The sequence below is a fragment of the Vigna umbellata genome, chromosome 3 (genome assembly GCF_029865625.1).
Source record: "Vigna umbellata cultivar VRB3 chromosome 3, Vumbellata_1.0, whole genome shotgun sequence".
NCBI lineage: Eukaryota > Viridiplantae > Streptophyta > Magnoliopsida > Fabales > Fabaceae > Vigna > Vigna umbellata.
The window spans coordinates 1,566,910-1,586,322 of NC_142167.1; the positions used below are offsets into that span (position 1 = coordinate 1,566,910).

Genomic DNA, 19,413 nt, shown 5'->3' on the forward strand with positions numbered 1-19,413 from the left:
TTCTAATATGTAAATTTTTTAAACAAATTCATTTTATTAAAGAATGAGAAAATGAGAGTTATATTCTAATACACCAATATCAGAAACAAATTCACCAGAATTAAATTAAAAAATAATAAAATAATAAGACATAAATTTATATTTCCAAACGTTAATTTTTCGATTAATTTTGCTAAACAAAACTTATTAATTTATATATATTTTTTAAAGCTATCATTGTAATACTTTAAAAAAAAAAATCATCTCATAAAATTTTCAATACTGAAAGAGCGTATTTAGAATTGTTAACCTCTGGATGAGTAATTAGAAGAATAAAATGATTTTGTATTGATCTGTAGGCTCTGTATTTATAAAAAATTTAGATTCTCTATTGTATTTTTTATGTTATTTTTAGTTATATTTTTAAAATGCATTAATATATATACTGACTTTAATGTTTTGAAACTTATTAAAATCTTTTTAAAAATATTAATATTGATAAAAAAAATACCAAAAAATAGAAGAAAATATGTCTATAAGTTTCATAAAATGATGCTGAAGCTTATGTTATCTAAAAGGTTGGTGAAATCAATAGTTGTGATGAAGCATATGATATAATAATAAATACAAGGAAAATGATACTTGAACAACCTTTTTGACAACATTTAGACACGGGACAGGTGTCTAAATGGGATTGGTCCACGTGGAAAATCAAAATGAAAATGAAATCTGACGTGGAAAGGGGGTGTGCAGGGTTTTCATGATCTGCGTTTCAAATTTGAAATTGATTTTGGAAGAATTGTTGAGAGAGAAGCGCGAAGGTTGAGAGGGAGACTGTGACCTAGAGAGAGAGGCCGAGAGAGTTGGAGAAAGGGAGTTCGAGAGAGAGAGTGGTCCGACGGAGTGCTTGCCGGAGTGCCCGCTGGACAACGTTGAAGGGTATCGATTCACGGTCGCCGATATCGGTTCACGGCCGTTACCGATTCACGGCCGCCGCAGCTCCGACGTTGGCCAACGAAGCGAAGACGGAATCGTGTTTCGTCCGGCCCAGCGAAGTAGGGGCGCGTTCAAGGTCTCGCTTCGTCCCAACTCCTTCTGTCCCTGTGCCGGAGTGCCGTCGGAGCATCGCCGGAGTGTGGACTGTTCGGTGGACGAAAAAGAGGGGTTGAAAATCCATGTTATTTTGTTGTTTTTCAAGTTCAGCCTCTTAACCCTGTTTAAGAAAAATCGTAATGAAACAACTTACTCCAAAGTCTAATAGTTTCTGTTTTCTTTTTCTTTCTCAAGGTCGTCATAGGATACAGGAGAGGTGGTTCTGTAAAATGGGTTGTCCTGAAGAAAGGACAAGCAACTCCAAGCCTTATCAGCTTCACTTGATTAGCTTTTGGGGCCTATATCTTTCATGTGGTGTTGTCTCTCTTGTTGCACTCGTTCTGTTTCTGCTGCGAAAGATTCGGCAATACTCCCGCTTCAAAAAAAGGCAAAAGGATATTGCTTCTTCATCCTCAAAACAACCATGAGGCAGTCAGTGTTACCATGTTGTTGTTAACTTGTTTAAATTTATTAGTCAGTCACTGATCCCAGGATATTGGCTTTGTTTGTTCACTTGGCTTATTATTTAATTTATTTAATTTTTCTCTGAATTGTACCAATAAATCAAGTTTGGAACTCAAGTCCTATCGAATTTATTAATGTTTTGTATTGACGTTGGCCCTCATGCTTAGTAAGTAGTTTTATTGTGAACTTTTTGTAAGGAACTCTACCAATATTGTGTGCTCAATTTCTTATATTTCCATAAAAAATTCTTTTGTTATTGATGATTTGAATTATTGCTCTCTGAATATCATATTATTGATCAGAGTTTTGAAAACTACACCTACCATTTAACAAGTTGTTCAAAGTGCTTCAAAATAGGCTGAAAAAAACTGAGCCAGTGCTAGTTGATTAATGATTGTCAGGCACTCTTTGAATTCTTTGTTTCATGGATCAACACTCGTATTATAGTCCTGTTGCAGCAAAAATTAATCTAATAAATGAGGTCTTAGAATCATTTTTGTAGCAGAAATTTTCAACTATAGATATACCATGATGTTTTCCTGGTATCCATTATGCATTCACATTTTATTATTGGGGAGCCAGGGTGTCGAAGGTGAGTGGGAAGCAGAGGTGAGTGGGAGGCAGGGTGTTGAACGTGAGTGGGAGCCAGGTGAATGGGAGGCAGACTCAGGTGAAGTCCAGCAACTTGATTCTCTTCTTTCCCCCTTTTTTTTTTGAAAACGCTGCCAGAAACCCATACTATGAGTGGCTCTTCAGATGGCTAATGGCGGACAGTGGCAGGAAAGCTCGGACCGATTTTAAAAGCCACCACTACTTTTTGGACGCTCGGTCAAATACGGGAGTGCCACACGAACGACCGTTCTCGAAGATGAACGAACGCTCATACCGAACGTTCACAATGTAAAACAAACTGGTCCAGGTCGAACGCTAACAGTCCCCCAAACGCCAAAACCGAACGGTCAAAAATCACTATCACACAGACCGAACGCTCGAGATTGACTCTGTTTTGATGAGCGCCTCAACACACAATCTGCCGAACGCTATACTGGACCGATCGCTCAAAACCAAACGCTGCAAGGCTGAACGGTAGAACGCTTAAGCACATGGGCCAAGGATGACCGAACGGCGAAGTCGGGTGATCGAGTGCAGGAACGCTTGAGTCTAATGATTGCCGAACGTCATTGATATTGGTCAAGAAGAACGAACGGTTGCACCTAGCGGGAGAAACCGAATGTCAATAATGATTGGACGATCGTTGAGGACCAGCGGCCGAACGGTTGAGGCTTAGAAATGCCGACCGTCCTAAAGGTTTGGAGAATAAGGATGCACAACAGCGGACGATCGGTTGGTGAGGATGATAGGTCAGGACGAGCGGTAGAAGCCGAGAATTGCCGAACGTCCTAACGGCTCACAGTTGAGGACGAACGGTCACAGCAACAGTCAAAAGCCGAACGTCCTTTCTTCCTTCTTTTTTTTATTAATTTTTTTATTTTTTTTTATTTTTTTTTTATTTTTTTTTATTTTATTTTTTCTTTATGATGAAAGTAAATTTATTAATCAACCCGGACGAAATTGAGTGTTGACAATGTCGAAGGAATCATTCTTTGTAAAAATCGTTGTACAGAAACAACATTGGTAGCAAAGACCAAATAAGTGGGGAATTCAGGCAAAGTTTTTGCAGAGATAGTTCAACTTTCAAAATGACATTGATTTTTTAATGAATTTTTTTTAACACTTATTGGACATGCAAATGATCTTCAACCATTGATTATGTCATTTATTGAACATTTCTTTGATGATTTGTAACAAAAAATATGTACATTCAAACCTAATCATCACAATTTCAAATAGTGATAAGAAATCCATAAATGACATTCGTACTATCCATTTTGTAACAACCCTAAATGTTGCAACACTTCATTCCTCCACACAATGTCAACATCCAAAATCCAATCACACACATACTTCTCCCTAACCTCTTCTAGTTCCTCCTACAAAGAAAAAAATGCACACAATATCAATATAATGCCAATGTTCAATCAAAGGGACACACCATGAAAATGTTGATAACTTACACTAGTGTAATTGGATATTGTTTTGCCTTCATATTTCTGAACAACATCCCACAACTCCATAAATTTCAAAAAAATAACTCCACAATCATATCTACATCAAAAAAAGTCCAAAATACAAATAATGAAATGCTACTTATATGAAACAAACAAATATTATAATTAAAAAAAAAACAAGATTAAAAACTTACGAGTTCGGTTGGATTGAAGTATGCACGTGTTGAACCTACAAGAACGGTTTGTTGTCTTTGTAACGATTAAACAAATGTCCAAAAAACAATTCAAGATTATGGGCCTGCAAAAAGCCAAAATCAACTTTACTTTCCAAACTACTAAATCAATTTATAAATACAAAGTACACATCAATTCCAAGACTTACAATTACAGTGTCAATGAGATTTAGAACACCTTACAATAATTTTTCTCTCTCTCTCTAAGATAGTTAAAAGCAACAAATAGATCATTCTCTCTAACAATAAACAATTACCATATTCAGAGTTTAAACTGATACCATGATATCAAAATATAATATTGGTTAAGAAATAAGGCATTAAAATTGAGAAATATTGAAATTGTGCATCGAAGATAAACTTGTAGGTTACCTCATGGACCAGGGATCCAATAAATGCAATGAAGCAGCTTTTCGATCAGCAGTAGCATAGTGATACTCTAATGTTTTCCAACATTCATTGACTGCATCTCTATTAGACAGTAAAATCATGTATGACTCTTGGTCGAAGATCAAGAGACATAAAGTTTAAAGATGCTGCATCATTTGAAATGGGTTCCTCAATATAAGGCCTAAGCTCCATGGTGTGAGTATGAGGGGTTTTGATTCCATCTCTAGATAAGCAAACAGAAAAGTATGGGTGAGTTAACGTTTACCACCTATACACAAAGCATATACCATATCAAAATACAATAATTAAAGCATTAAAATTAATATCATTCATCTAAAATTTAAACATGATATCATCATTTAGTTAAGAACACTTGAATACTCTTATCCTTATAATATTAAATAAAGACCCTGTTTTACTTCTTAACAATTACTTTTCGATCAGACACTTATACATATAGCACTACTTAAAGTGATACATACATTAAAGGTCTTACCACCATAAGCTTAATTTATTTATTTTAAATAAATCATTTTCCGTGAGGGACCTTTCGTTAACCTTTTGTTTCGGTGTACATTTTCCTGCGTTGCTCCTGGCTGTCTGGGACGCGTGTTCTGCTGTCTGGGATGCTTGCATTTCTTCAATTGTTGTCCTTCATACTCGTCAAAGGAGGGGGAGGTACCTGCAAAGATACTCCGACGCTCAAGTCAGATGTGAATTATGGAGCTGAAGCTCAGAAGAGAGTAATTGGATACTGCTCTGAAATATTATTCAGGATCTCTAGATCATAAAGAGAACGTACCTGGACTTTGGTCCTGTCACTGTATTTATAAGTAAACTAAGAATAACCACCTTACCTAAAAATGTGGTTAGTGGCTTTGACCAATATTTTAACTGTCTAAAATATCTAAGATATTTATGTTATTACATAAATATCCTTACTACATAACACCTTTAAATCTTTTATTAGCTTTTAAATATAATAACAGTGGTGACATCAAACAATTTTTTCCTTATTTCCAATGTATACCATCAAAATCCAGTAGTTCCAAACTCTATTAATGTGTACCCATAGTAATTGATAAGTACTGCAGTTGATCAAGACATTTCACTTGTACCTTCTATTTACGTAAGATAAATTGTTACTACTAACACTGCATCTAAAATAAGACAAATCTCCCTCCAACTAAAGTTAACCCCTCATGAAATAATAGACGCAACCAAGACTGTCTATCAATCTTTTAATTTAAAGAAAACTTACAAAAGTCTATTCCATAAATTTTCCCACTTTGGAGACACATTTTCAGTATCGTCAAAGGAAGAATGTTTATGTTCTCATGTCCATAGTATCAATCACCACACATTTAATTTATCCAACAAATACTATTAACAAACCACCTCCATCATACATAAACAACATTCCACCGCCATCCAACAAGTCATATTTTTACAGCTTACAAACAACATCATGCATATATTATATTAAAGCTTCAATCCACTCGAATAAAAAAAACGAACCTTGAGTGAACACAAGGTGTAACATCCCAAAATACAATAATTACCATAAATCAGAATTAATTACCATTAACAGTAAATCAATTCAGTTTTTATATAATCAGAGTTCAAAAGCCGAACGGCTTAAGGTGCAGAATTACAATAGACAAAAACGAAATCAGTGAAAGCTAATAACGAACGGTTTTACAAAATAAAATAACCGAACGTATGAACCAAAAACGGATGTCCTAAACTATACGGAAAAGACGGACGTCCTACTGCTCCGCTTTCACTTCCACTTCAACTAAATTTTCTTCTTGGATCACCTCTTCTAAAGTAGCCTCGCCCTCTGCTCACATCCACAACGGATGATCATTGCAAGACAAGACGGACGTACACATACCATGGACAACACAAGGAAAAACGAAAGGGTAAGCTTATATAATTTAAGTTATACATCATCACATACAATAAACATATCATTCCACACAAGCACGTAGTTTTAACATATAACAATCATGTAACATTATATATATATATATATATATATATATATATATATATATATATATATATATATATATATATATATATATAAGACGACCGTCCGGACTGTATGATCTGTGTAGTTACAAGCGTCCCTGCACCCGAGTGGTGTAGTAACTGGGATACACTCAACAGCTGCCACTCGAGGTTAATCCGTTCTTACGTCGCCCATGTTAACTTATGGACTAAGGACCTCCTGCCATTCACACGCATGACTTACCCTCTCTACGTGAGAAGAGTAATCACTGAATATCAGGATGGACAGCCTGGCTTAACTTGTCCACAATCATACTTTACCAATCCAATAATCAATGTATATGAGTCGTTCCTCCCTGGAACGCTCGTTCAAATCCAATATCGTATAATCAATTAACATAGTGTTCAAACATCTTAACATTTCATATTTATAACACTTTCATTCTATGTTCCACTCTCTTAAAAAGACGAACGTTCAACTTTCTGAAGGAAGAGGACGAACGTTAAAAACCAGAGTTAGAAGAACCCATAATCAATCCGGAAGACTCCAGAATAATAAGACCATTTTTCAGAATATTTTAAGTATCAAGAGTTTAGGTTGACTCAACTGGGACGAAGGTACATCAAAGGAATATTTAACTACGTTGGGAACCTTTTATTTAAGAGGGGTCGACTGTTAGTCAATGACCGAACGCGACAATATACATTTACTAATTATTTGGATGAATGCTATTTACGTTCATTAAGGAATCAAAGATAAGGACGAACGTTCGGTTTAAGACCGAACACTTCATTAATGCGAACGCTCGGTAGATGACCGAGCACCAATCATGACGAACGCTTGGTATAAAACCGAGCACTATATAGAACGAACGCTTCGGTATAAGACCGAGCGCTATATAGAACGAACGTTCGGTATAAGACCGAACGTTACATATTTTAAAGTTTAAAGTATTTATATACAGCTGAGCTGAACCGAACGCTCAGGCATTCAAATGGGGACGCTCGTTCTCGAGCAGAGTTCTTTCCAAATGAAAGAATTCCATTCTAAGTTATTTTAAGGAAAATCGAACGGTCTAAGACCGTACGGTGACGAGCGTCATTTATCAAAGGTAATGATTTAAGTTTCAGATTTCTCTACCTTAACAAATTTCCAGATTTCCACATTTTAACTTATACTTTATACTTCATATGATTCTCAAATTTATGAACTTTATAACTTTCATTTCCAAATTAATTCACATTCAATATCACCATACAGATTTCATCATTTTAATAAATCCAACCATACCATAGTCATACACCGTTCATACGTATCCAAATCAACATGCATTTCAACCCACAGAAAACATATACAATCCATACAAGCAGTGCTCGTTCATGACAGCTCAATCAGCATACGTTTTATACATCCAAATCAGATCATACAACATGCAAGTATAAATTAAACATATAAGCTTCCCTTACCTGGATAGCAGTGTTCGCCCTAATGCAAAAGTTGGGTTTGTCTCTTACAGCGTTCTACCCTCAGTTTCACTAGACACTTTCACTTAAGTTTCTTCAACTAAATCTAACCAAAGAAACGTAGAAGATATCAACTTATACCCTTGCATGCAACTGAATCTGGGTTCGCAGGAATTCCAGAAACGAGCGTATGGGTTGGAAAACTTACCGTTTACAGAACTTGGAGTTGTTCGGACCAAAATGAAGTTCACGGCGTAGGGAACGTTCCTACGGTTCTGAATGTTGAACGGAGAAGAAATGGATGAGTAACAGTAGAGAGAAGTTGAAGGTTTCTAGAGAGAAGTTGGAGAAAATGAAAGGTTAAGTTCTGAGGAAGAAGATGAGTGGTGCAGGTGAGAGAGAGAGAGAGTTTCCAAAATCCAGTTTTGGGAAACTCACGTTCATTTGAACGAACGTCTCCCAAGCCGACACCTGTACACCAAACTCTAAACTGGAAGCTTCTTCCGTGACAGGTGGCGTGTGTGCATGTGGTGCAAAGTGTGTTTTTAATGTTTCAGAGAAATGATGGGCGTGTCTTTCAAGGCACGGCAGAGTGGATAAGAGGGAATTAAATTCTGATTGGACATGTATTTCAGAGTTTAATTATTTAGGGTCTCACACAAGGTGTGCCGGTTTGAACACAGACGAAGAAAAATTGTGTGGGTTGGACTAACAACCCGGAAAACCCCTCTTTTTTGTCCACCGAACAGTCCATACTCCGGCGATTCTCCGGCGATGCTCCGGCGGCACTCCGGCACAGGGACGGAAGGAGGTGGGACGAAGCGAGACCTTGAACGCGCCCCTACTTCGCTGGGCCGGACGGAACACGATTCCGTCTTCGCTTCGTTGGCCAACGTCGGAGCTGCGGCGGCCGTGAATCGATAACGGTCGTGAATCGGTACCGGCGACCGTGAATCGGTACCCTTCAACGTTGTCCGGCGGGCACTCCGGCAAGCACTCCGTCGGACCACTCTCTCTCTCGAACTCCCTTTCTCCAACTCTCTCGGCCTCTCTCTCTAGGTCACAGTCTCCCTCTCAACCTTCGCGCTTCTCTCTCAACAATTCTTCCAAAATCAATTTCAAATTTGAAACGCAGATCATGAAAACCCTGCACACCCCCTTTCCACGTCAGATTTCCTTTTTATTTTGATTTTCCACGTGGACCAATCCCATTTAGACACCTGTCCCGTGTCTAAATGTTGTCAAAAGAGGTTGTTCAAGTATCATTTTCCTATAAAAAAAACCTAGCTATAATCATTTTTCGTAGACAAAACGTTACGTTTTGATTAAAGTTATTTTTTTAAATGAATAAATAAAAAAAAAGTCAATTCAGATAACCAATATGTGTCACATCAATAACACTTAGTCAAGTCACTAAGCCACGAATCAATTTTTTTGACGTCGTCTACCTAATTTAACCGCAAGGTTTAATTTGATTCAAATTTTAACAATTAAAGACTTAACCGAGAGACTTTAAAATATAAGGACCTGTTTGAGACTATTCTAAAAAAATAGGAATATTGAAAATGATTAAACTTAATTAATAATCATAAGTATTCTGCACTAATTGTCGAGATGTAATACTATTATTATCTACAAGTGAAAATATAAACAGATGTATGTTACTTTTTTTATGATAACAGAAAATAATAAAGTTATTATTATTATAATTATAAAAATTTAAATATTTGTTTATAATTTTATTGTAAATAGTTTTATTTTTTATTATAAATAGTTACTTTAATTATTCAAATTGAGGAATGATCATATTTAAAAAATAAATTATTTTAAAATTAAAATTGATAAAAAAATATTATAATTTAAAAGATATACTTAAAAGATAAAATTAGAAATAAAATACATAAAAAGAAATCTTTTTATGTAATAATATAGATTTTAACGTTTTGAATTAACGGGGAATGCTTAGTCAACATTTGATATATAAAATAAATTTTGAAAAGAAACTTATTGTCGACTAGATTGATTGATTTCCATGATGGAAGTGAGATGACTAAAATGAGAATAAATTATGACATCTGATTAATAACTTTTTGTCCAATTATATCCAACAATAAATTATATAATAATCTATTAATAAAAAAGTGTACACATAATTTATTTCATCATTTATATTGATTTTGTAATTATTTAACTTAATAGTACTAGTATGTATTTATATTTTTTATAATAAAAACAAATAATATTATTATTATTGTTATTATTATAATTATAAAATTAAAATATATTTTTTTAATTTTATTATAAATAATTTTTATTTGTTTTGTGGATAATTTTGTAATTAAAAAATAGTTAAGTTTAAAAAATAGACAAATTGAAAAAGTATTAAATTCAAAGAAAAAATTACTTAAAAAGTAAAAATAATAAAATAATTATTTTAATATAAAAAATACATTTATTTAAAAAAAATATGCACACCAAGAAGAAAAATTCTTTTATATATGAAATATATTTTAAATATGAAATATGCAACAACATAAAAAATAAAATATTAAAGTTGATAGGTGTTTTAAAATAATGAAACCGAGTATTTCAAAAATAAAATAATTTACTAATCTAAATAAAATTTCTTAAACTCGTCTCATTACTCAAAATACAAATCATCTCTCTAAAACTATTTCCTCTTAGTTTTCTCTCCCTTCTCTCTAAGAAATCTCACTTATCGGTCATCTATTTGATGATCAGAAAAATTATATGAGATCATAGCTGAGTGATCTTCATTTCTAACCAATCAGTTATTGGTTTAGAGCAAGTATGTTTCTACCTCTTTTTCCTTTTGTTCTTTGTTTATGATCATGCTTAGGAACCCCTTCGCATGTGTAATTTATACTCTATTCTTGGTTCTTTGTTGATCTGTGATCCTAAGGACTCACTTTGACCATGATTGGTGATTTATAGGCATTTCTAGAGTTCTTCGAGTTAGAAAACAAGAGTTTCAACATTCTTAGAGTTTAGTAGCTTAGGTAAAAGGTAAGAGAAGCTAATGTTTTATCTTAGTTAAATTATGATGTATGAGTTGTTATTTAATGGTGTGTATAACTAATGTATGTTGTTGATTGTGTTAAAGATGATTGTTATTAAGTCTCGAGTGTTTGAAATTATGCAAATTGGTTGAATGATGTAGTGTACCTTGCTATTTTCGTTTGGAATTGATTAATTTCATGAATGCTTATGTTGAAATGCTTGATGGTATCAATTTGGTTAAGAAGTTAAGAAGAAGTGTTTTGGACTAAGTTATAAGTCGTTTTTTGTAGTAAAACTGAAGGTTTGATAGGTGAATTTTAGAATTATTGGTCTAAGGTGAGAATTGGTGGTTAGGACATGTTATTTTGGTCATTTGAAACTTGTTAGACTTTTAGTTGAGTAAAAATCTGATGTTGAGTTAGTAAATCTGCAAACAGGTTGTGTTCTAGTTGTTTTTGTCAATTTTAGAGATTTTGAGCAGTGAGTTTTTAAAATAAGTGAATTGAGGTCAAGTGGAGTATTTGGGGTTTTCTATTAGGTCATTTGAGACTTGGTCAGACCCCTAAATGGCTAAATTATGGGCTAAAAGTGGTAGATTTGAGTTATGGTCTATAGGTTGAAATTTTAATTGGTTTAAGTTAGAATTTCATTACAAAATGAGTTTAGTTTTGACTTTAGTTGAATTATACATGCTTGGATGGGTCTAATTAGGTTTAGAATATCAATGGAAGTTGTAGATGTTAGTAGAAGTGTGAAAGTTAGATAAGTGTAGTTGAGGGGTGTAAATTATGCATATTTGGTGTTGTAGAATTATGTAGTTTCGTTGAGTGAGTGTAGCCGTTGAGCGAGTATAACTATATATAGTTGACCGAGTGTAGTCGTTGAGCGAGTGTAGTCGCTGAGCGAGTGTAGTCGCTGAGCGAGTGTAGTCGCTGAGCGAGCATAACTCATTATTTTTGTATTCCCAGAGCGAGTCATGGTGGCTAAGCGAAAATATCAAACTTTTTTACTAAGCTTTTATATACTTCTTAAGGTATGCTCAATGTATGTGATTGTTTGAATGATTGATTTATATTACTTATTGTGTAGTATGAATTGATTTATAATATGAATTGGAAGCAAGATTATGTCTATGATTATGTATATCATTATGTATGATATATGATGATGATGAGTTTTATGTTCTTTTTTCTTATTTTCTTAATGAAGGATAATTACATTGATACTTTAAGGTATGTTTGGTGTGTTATATGGAATGTGTGGTATGGTTTAGAGCATGTGATTAAATGGAATGAGATGCGTAAGAGTTATAAGGGGAATTCTTAATGGTTGTTTCAAGTATCATTAGTATGAATGCAATAAGCTCAGTCTTAGGGGGTTATCCTGACACTCTAATGGTTATTCATTATCAAGTAGAGAGGTTTGACACATGTGGTGAGAGTAGCAGGATGTCTTAGTGTTAGGCGCTTCTAGTATGGTCTAAGGCGTGTTACGAACTAACCTTGTGAGTGTGGTAGGGTGAAACCCGTTGGCAATGATTTTGCAAAGCAGTAGAGGCCACCACAAGTGCACAACCCGCCATAGCTCGACATTCATACTAAATCCTAATAGTAAAGTCTAGGTCTTGGCATGTTTAAGATGTGGGGATTGTTTTATGATAAATATGATTCATGTGTGAAATATAAATGTATATTATGATTTATTTTGAATCACTAGCTTACCCTTGTTTTTGTTTGTCTTAATGTTTGCTTTTTCTTTTGCAACGATCACATTAGCGATGTGAGTTTAGGGAGACGTCCTTCAAGTTGTTTTAACGTGAGGTTGAGGGTGAAACAACAACATAGGTAGGTTTTGTTTTCATGTGTATAATCTTCTTCTTCATAAATCTATAATTTTTCATTAGTAGTTATCATCTTTTGTAACTTTTATTTTAGTAATTTTATATTATTAAAAATGAAATGTTAAAGAGTATGACAAAATCTTAATATGATTAAATTCATTAATCATAAAATTAAAAGAAAAATGAAAAAGGTTGTGAGTCTCTCACGACCTATAAGAAATTATAAATTGACCTGATAGATTTAGAAACATAATGAAAAATGTTGTGATAACTTTCTCTATAAAAAAATATTAACTAATATTTTTTTATAAAAAAGTATTAAATTCCTTTTAAAATATTTTACATACTTTAATTTATTTAGGTAATAATTGGTGGTGATAAGCGTGGTTTATGGTTACATCAACCTTGGTGATGAAGGCGACGTAATTATTTTGAGGTTACATCAACCTTACTTTAATTTATATAGTTAATAATTGGAGGAAGGCTGTCATTCATTTTTGGAAGAAGAAGAGTGTGGAGAGGAGAGAAAAAAGTCCCTGTATTTTCCATATTGATTAGGAAGAAACTTGTGTTATGAAGAATGTGAAGATAGAGAGGTTCATCACCTTATGCTTCTTGCACCTCATCTTTACTCCATGCACTTTCTTTCCCTTTTTTCAAAATGGTCTAAAAATTGATTTCAATGCCAAGTAAGGTAATAAGGAAAATTTATTTATTTTTATAAATTCTAAATATTGAGATGCTTTATGATCTGTAATTTGGCTTGATTGACTTAGTCATTAGTTTTTTTATATTTTGATGGTGAATTGTTGTACATGCATTTATTTTTGTATGTGTGATCTTTATGACAAAAAATCAGTGATGATGTGAATGTGAAATATATAAATGATATTGAATTATGCATATGTGATAAATGTTGTGATTGCTTTGAGTTAATGATGAGAAATTTCTATAAATATTTTTTTATGACGTGATGAGAATGAACGGTAGGAGGATATATATTATGATTGTGTGAATTATATTGTGGTGATTTTTATAAAGAAATGTAATATTAAGTAGAACAGTTACATTGAGTAGGAGTTCGAAGAGTGTAGTCATCCTGATTTTATATTAAATTCTCAAATTCATATAAATGATAGAGTTTAGACATTGAGAGTTGAAAGAGATTCCCAATCAGCGAAATCAATACCAAATGTTATTGTGACTTAAATGATGAAAATGAATTAACTCTATTATAATGATTTTAAGATGAATGAAAGTATGAAATAGGAGAAATGACGGTTATATTTTATTGTGATAAGTCATGACAACTCAATGCTCGAATGTTGAAAAATTAAGTAGATGATGTTAAAATTTTAATAAATGATTTTATCTATATGAATGACTCAATGCAATGTATTACGAGATGAAAGTCATATATTATAAATAAATACTACAAAATTTATTTAAATTTTATAAATTTTAAAAATAAATAAGTTTAAACTTTGTTATGTAGTAAGGATATTTATGTAATAACATAAATATCTTAGATATTTGTCAAAGCCACTAACCACATTTTTAGGTAAGGTGGTTATTCTTATTTTGCTTATAAGTACAATGACAGGACCAAAGTCCAGGTACGTTCTCTTTATGCTCTAGAGACCCTAAATATTATTTCAGAGTAATATCCAATTACTCTGTTGAGAGCTTCAGCTCCATAACTCACATCTGACTTGAGCGTCGGAGTATCTTTGCAGGTACCTCCCCCTCCTTTGGCGAGTATGAAGAACAACAATGATTGGAGAAAAGCACGCGTCCCAGACAACCAGCAAGCAACCCAGACAGTCAAGAGCAACCCAGACACACAGGAAAATGTACACCGAAACAAACTTCATTTCTGTTGTGATGTTTTGGTGTCTATTTGCATTAATTATATAGTAATAATATAGTAACTTATGTTTTATTAAAAAGTATATAATAAGAAAAGTAATATTTTTTGAGATGATATTGTTATTATTAGTTCAACAAGTTTTCCATTAATTAACTTAAAAAAGAGGACTTTTAAGTCTAATTCAACCCCATGAAATTGAATTGTAAGGTGAGATTTGTACCAATTTATATATTATAAATTGGTTTTATCTCTAGTCGAAGTGAGACTTTTAACACATCCTCTTATGCAGAAGTTTATACATCTAGAGTGTAGAACTAAACTTTAATGGTGATCTAATAACAACGCGATAGCAGGTGGAACAATATGTCCAATAATATAAATTTTGCTAGTACAGATTCTAACTTGATTCTGATACTATATTAAAGAGTGAACTTCAAAGTCTAACTCAACTCCTATCAAACTCGTTTATAAAATAAAATTTACATCCACTTATATATATTAAATTGACATTATTTTTTAATTTGAGTGAGACTTCCAACAAATTACATAAATTATCTAATAATCTAGATGAACAGAATTAGGAAATAGAAAAGAGTATTGAATTTGGAAATAATAGGTCCAAATAGATTAGGACATTGATGACAACAGTGAGGGCCACCATAGAATGAAACCCCTCAGAGGGAAGTATACTAAACTCAATAGTCCAAAATATGTTAAGCCATTTTCCAATGCACATTCAGATGCTTCTTTATGCTCGCAATCACAAACCGACCCAGATACAAATAAATAAATAAATAAATAATACAAATAGTAGCATTTATTGAAATTGAAGATTGATTGATCGTGACCCAATTAGGTTTTGTCTATTTCTTATTATAATAATAATATTATTATAATATTGTTAAGCGTGAAGCATTAACCTAATCGCAATGCGTTCTCGTTTCTCGCCTGCAGTGACCGAAAGATGCCTATGTTGTCGTTTTGTGAAGGGAGGGAAGGCTCCAAGGCGTCGTTTTCGTTCCCTTCAATTACTTCCAAGCCTCTGACTGAGACTCGGAATTTAATTATGTTGTGCATCAATTCTTCTAGAAAAATGTTATTTGGACAACGTATTTTTAACACTGTTTTGACAACGCCACGTGTCAGCGCTTCATTGGCTCAGTAATTTGAAATTAAAACAGAGAAAGAGTTACGGGGCGAGGGGTATTTTGGGATTTCCAGGTTAAAATTTTAAGAATTGGGTTTGGCGGTTTAGGGTGGGAAAAACGTTCGTTCAACCCTTCCAGTGTCTCGCTCTCTCGTTCTCTCGCTCTCTCGCTCTCTCGTTCGTCTTCGAAACTTCCATTCCTCCTTCTTCAATACATGCGTTGAAACCTTGGATATTCTGTGTGGCTGTGTGTTCAATCTTTACCGTAGTCGGTCTGTCGTCCACAAGGAAACCCTTCCATCTTGTGTGTCGCTCTGTCCTCCATCTTGCCCTTGAAACAAGATTTGAAAACATGGACATGGTCATCACTACAAGGTTTGATGCGTTGCAATCGCGCGTTGGGAACATTGAACAACAACTGCAACACTTCCAAAGTGCTTCTGAAAACAATCCTCAGACTTAAAATTGGTTATTTAGGCTTTATTTTCTGCATTATAAAGAACTATGTACCACAGTTCCTACTTTGATAATTTCAAGTCTTTAATTTAATGAAAATTTCAAGTCTTTAATTTAATGAAGTTGTTTACTTTAAAACTGGTTCCTCAATTCTCGACATTTATTATGTAATGTTCAATTTATGATACACTTAATACCATTGCAGTTGTGAGTAAAACACCAATACCACTAACCAATACCACTTAATGACATTGCAGTTGTCTGTAAAACTAAAACACTGTTGTAATCGTTTACAGTGGCCTGGTAAACGATTACACGAGAGAAATCACTGTTTTGTACAGAAAGTTGAACTGAAGTAGTCAGCTGTGGTGTCATGGGTGATCATTGGCAAAAATTGTTACTTTCAGGCACAAGTCCACTTGTATTTACTTGGTGTTGGTGTTTCAGTCGAGGTAGAGAGTGGAAAGTGATGGGAGGTGACACCAAGAAGTGGAGAAGAAGCCATTCTTACTTAGGGGACCAAGTTGGACAAGTGTAGAGCCAATATGTAGAAAAAACACTATGGTAATAGTATACAATTTCCTTGTAATCGATTACAGTGTCAAAGAAGGTGTAAACTTGATTTCTAAGGCATAATTTGAATGGTCTTTGAGTATAGATTCCAACAAAACAAGAATCAAATAATTTGGAGTTCGGTGGAGAAAGTTATGAGCAAAAGAACAAGCAAAGGTCAGAGTTGGCAAAAATACATGAAACGCTAACTTGAAACAATAAACTGTACCAACTCAGATGTCCAAAAATTACAAATTAGTAGTCATTGGAAAGATTTTTGAGTCTAGTTTCTAATAAAAAAGAATCACATCATTTGGAGGTCGGTGGGAAAAGTTATCAGTAAAATAGCCAGCAAAGGTCAAAGTTGACAGCATGTTATCTCACCCAAGTTGCTCACCTCATAAACATTGTTTTTTTCCTCCATCATGGGGTGCCAAAACATCACTTCCAACCACTGAAACACAAGGAACAGCCTAAGACAAGTGCAAAAGTGCCTAAAAGTCACTTCTTTTCCCAATGGTGACCCCTGTTCACCTGACTGAGTACCTGTGTTGGACTTTCTGTACAAATTCCAATTTTCTCTCGGGTAATCGTTTACAGTGTCCTTGTAATCGATTATAGTGTCAAAGAAGGTGTAAACTTGATTTCCAAGGCATAATTTGAAAGGTCTTTGAGTCTAGATTCCAACAAAACAAGAATCAACTCATTTGGAGTTCGGTGGAGAAAGATATGAGCAAAAGAACAAGCAAAGGTGAGAGTTGGCAAAAATATATGAAACGCTAACTTGAAACAATAAACTGTACCAACTCAGATGTCCAAAAATTACAAATTAGTAGTCATTGGAAAGATTTTTGAGTCTAGTTTCTAATAAAAAAAGAATCACATCATTTGGAGGTCGGTGGGAAAAGTTATCAGTAAAATAGCCAGCAAAGGTCAAAGTTGACAGCATGTTATCTCACCCAAGTTGCTCACCTCATAAACATTATTTTTTTCCTCCATCATCGGGTGCCAAAACATCACTTCCCACCACTGAAACACAAGGAACAGCCTAAGACAAGTGCAAAAGTGCCTAAAAGTCACTTCTTTTCCCAATGGTGACCCCTGTTCACCTGACTGAGTACCTGTGTTGGACTTTCTGTACAAATTCCAATTTTCTCTCGGGTAATCGTTTACAGTGTCCTTGTAATCGATTACAGTGTCAAAGAAGGTGTAAACTTGATTTCCAAGGCATAATTTGAAAGGTCTTTGAGTCTAGATTCCAACAAAACAAGAATCAACTCATTTGGAGTTCGGTGGAGAAAGATATGAGCAAAAGAACAAGCAAAGGTGAGAGTTGGCAAAAATATATGAAACGCTAACTTGAAACAATAAACTGTACCAACTCAGATGTCCAAAAATTACAAATTAGTAGTCATTGGAAAGATTTTTGAGTCTAGTTTCTAATAAAAAAAGAATCACATCATTTGGAGGTCGGTGGGAAAAGTTATCAGTAAAATAGCCAGCAAAGGTCAAAGTTGACAGCATGTTATCTCACCCAAGTTGCTCACCTCATAAACATTGTTTTTTTCCTCCATCATGGGGTGCCAAAACATCACTTCCCACCACTGAAACACAAGGAACAGCCTAAGACAAGTGCAAAAGTGCCTAAAAGTCACTTCTTTTCCCAATGGTGACCCCTGTTCACCTGACTGAGTACCTGTGTTGGACTTTCTGTACAAATTCCAATTTTCTCTCGGGTAATCGTTTACAGTGTCCTTGTAATCGATTACAGTTTCAAAGAAGGTGTAAACTTGATTTCCAAGGCATAATTTGAAAGGTCTTTGAGTCTAGATTCCAACAAAACAAGAATCAACTCATTTGGAGTTCGGTGGAGAAAGATATGAGCAAAAGAACAAGCAAAGGTGAGAGTTGGCAAAAATATATGAAACGCTAACTTGAAACAATAAACTGTACCAACTCAGATGTCCAAAAATTAAAAATTAGTAGTCATTGGAAAGATTTTTTAGTCTAGTTTCTAATAAAAAAAGAATCACATCATTTGGAGGTCGGTGGGAAAAGTTATCAGTAAAATAGCCAGCAAAAGTCAAAGTTGACAGCATGTTATCTCACCCAAGTTGCTCACCTCATAAACATTGTTTCTTTCCTCCATCATGGGGTGCCAAAACATCACTTCCCACCACTGAAACACAAGGAACAGCCTAAGACAAGTGCAAAAGTGCCTAAAAGTCACTTCTTTTTCCAATGGTGACCCCTGTTCACCTGACTGAGTACCTGTGTTGGACTTTTTGTACAATTCCAATTTTCTCTCGGGTAATCGTTTACAGTGTCCTTGTAATCGATTATAGTGTCAAAGAAGGTGTAAACTTGATTTCCAAGGCATAATTTGAAAGGTCTTTGAGTCTAGATTCCAACAAAACAAGAATCAACTCATTTGGAGTTCGGTGGAGAAAGATATGAGCAAAAGAACAAGCAAAGGTGAGAGTTGGCAAAAATATATGAAACGCTAACTTGAAACAATAAACTGTACCAACTCAGATGTCCAAAAATTACAAATTAGTAGTCATTGGAAAGATTTTTTAGTTTAGTTTCTAATAAAAAAAGAATCACATCATTTGGAGGTCGGTGGGAAAAGTTATCAGTATAATAGCAAGCAAAGGTCAAAGTTGACAGCATGTTATCTCACCCAAGTTGCTCATCTCATAAACATTGTTTCTTTCCTCCATCACGGGGTGCCAAAACATCACTTCTCACCCTATACTCACACTTAAACAACAAAATCAAGTTAAAACCATGGGATTTATGCCAATCATACTGGTTTT

General features: G+C 34.2%; 2 long non-coding RNA genes across 2 annotated transcripts; one reads left to right on the forward strand and one right to left on the reverse strand.

Annotated features, from left to right (window-relative positions):
* Positions 1–567: 567 nt before the first annotated feature.
* Positions 568–1,684, forward strand: LOC148201378 (uncharacterized). The gene is made up of 2 exons (XR_015784619.1): positions 568–1,143; positions 1,267–1,684. It is a non-coding gene; the product is annotated as an uncharacterized LOC148201378 (long non-coding RNA).
* Positions 1,685–3,287: 1,603 nt separating this feature from the next.
* LOC148201379 (uncharacterized) lies at positions 3,288–8,848 on the reverse strand. Its single transcript, XR_015784620.1, has 7 exons — positions 7,917–8,848; positions 7,712–7,814; positions 4,787–6,071; positions 4,211–4,451; positions 3,800–3,903; positions 3,612–3,702; positions 3,288–3,527 (listed from the first exon to the last, which is right to left on the reverse strand). It is a non-coding gene; the product is annotated as an uncharacterized LOC148201379 (long non-coding RNA).
* Positions 8,849–19,413: the final 10,565 nt, after the last annotated feature.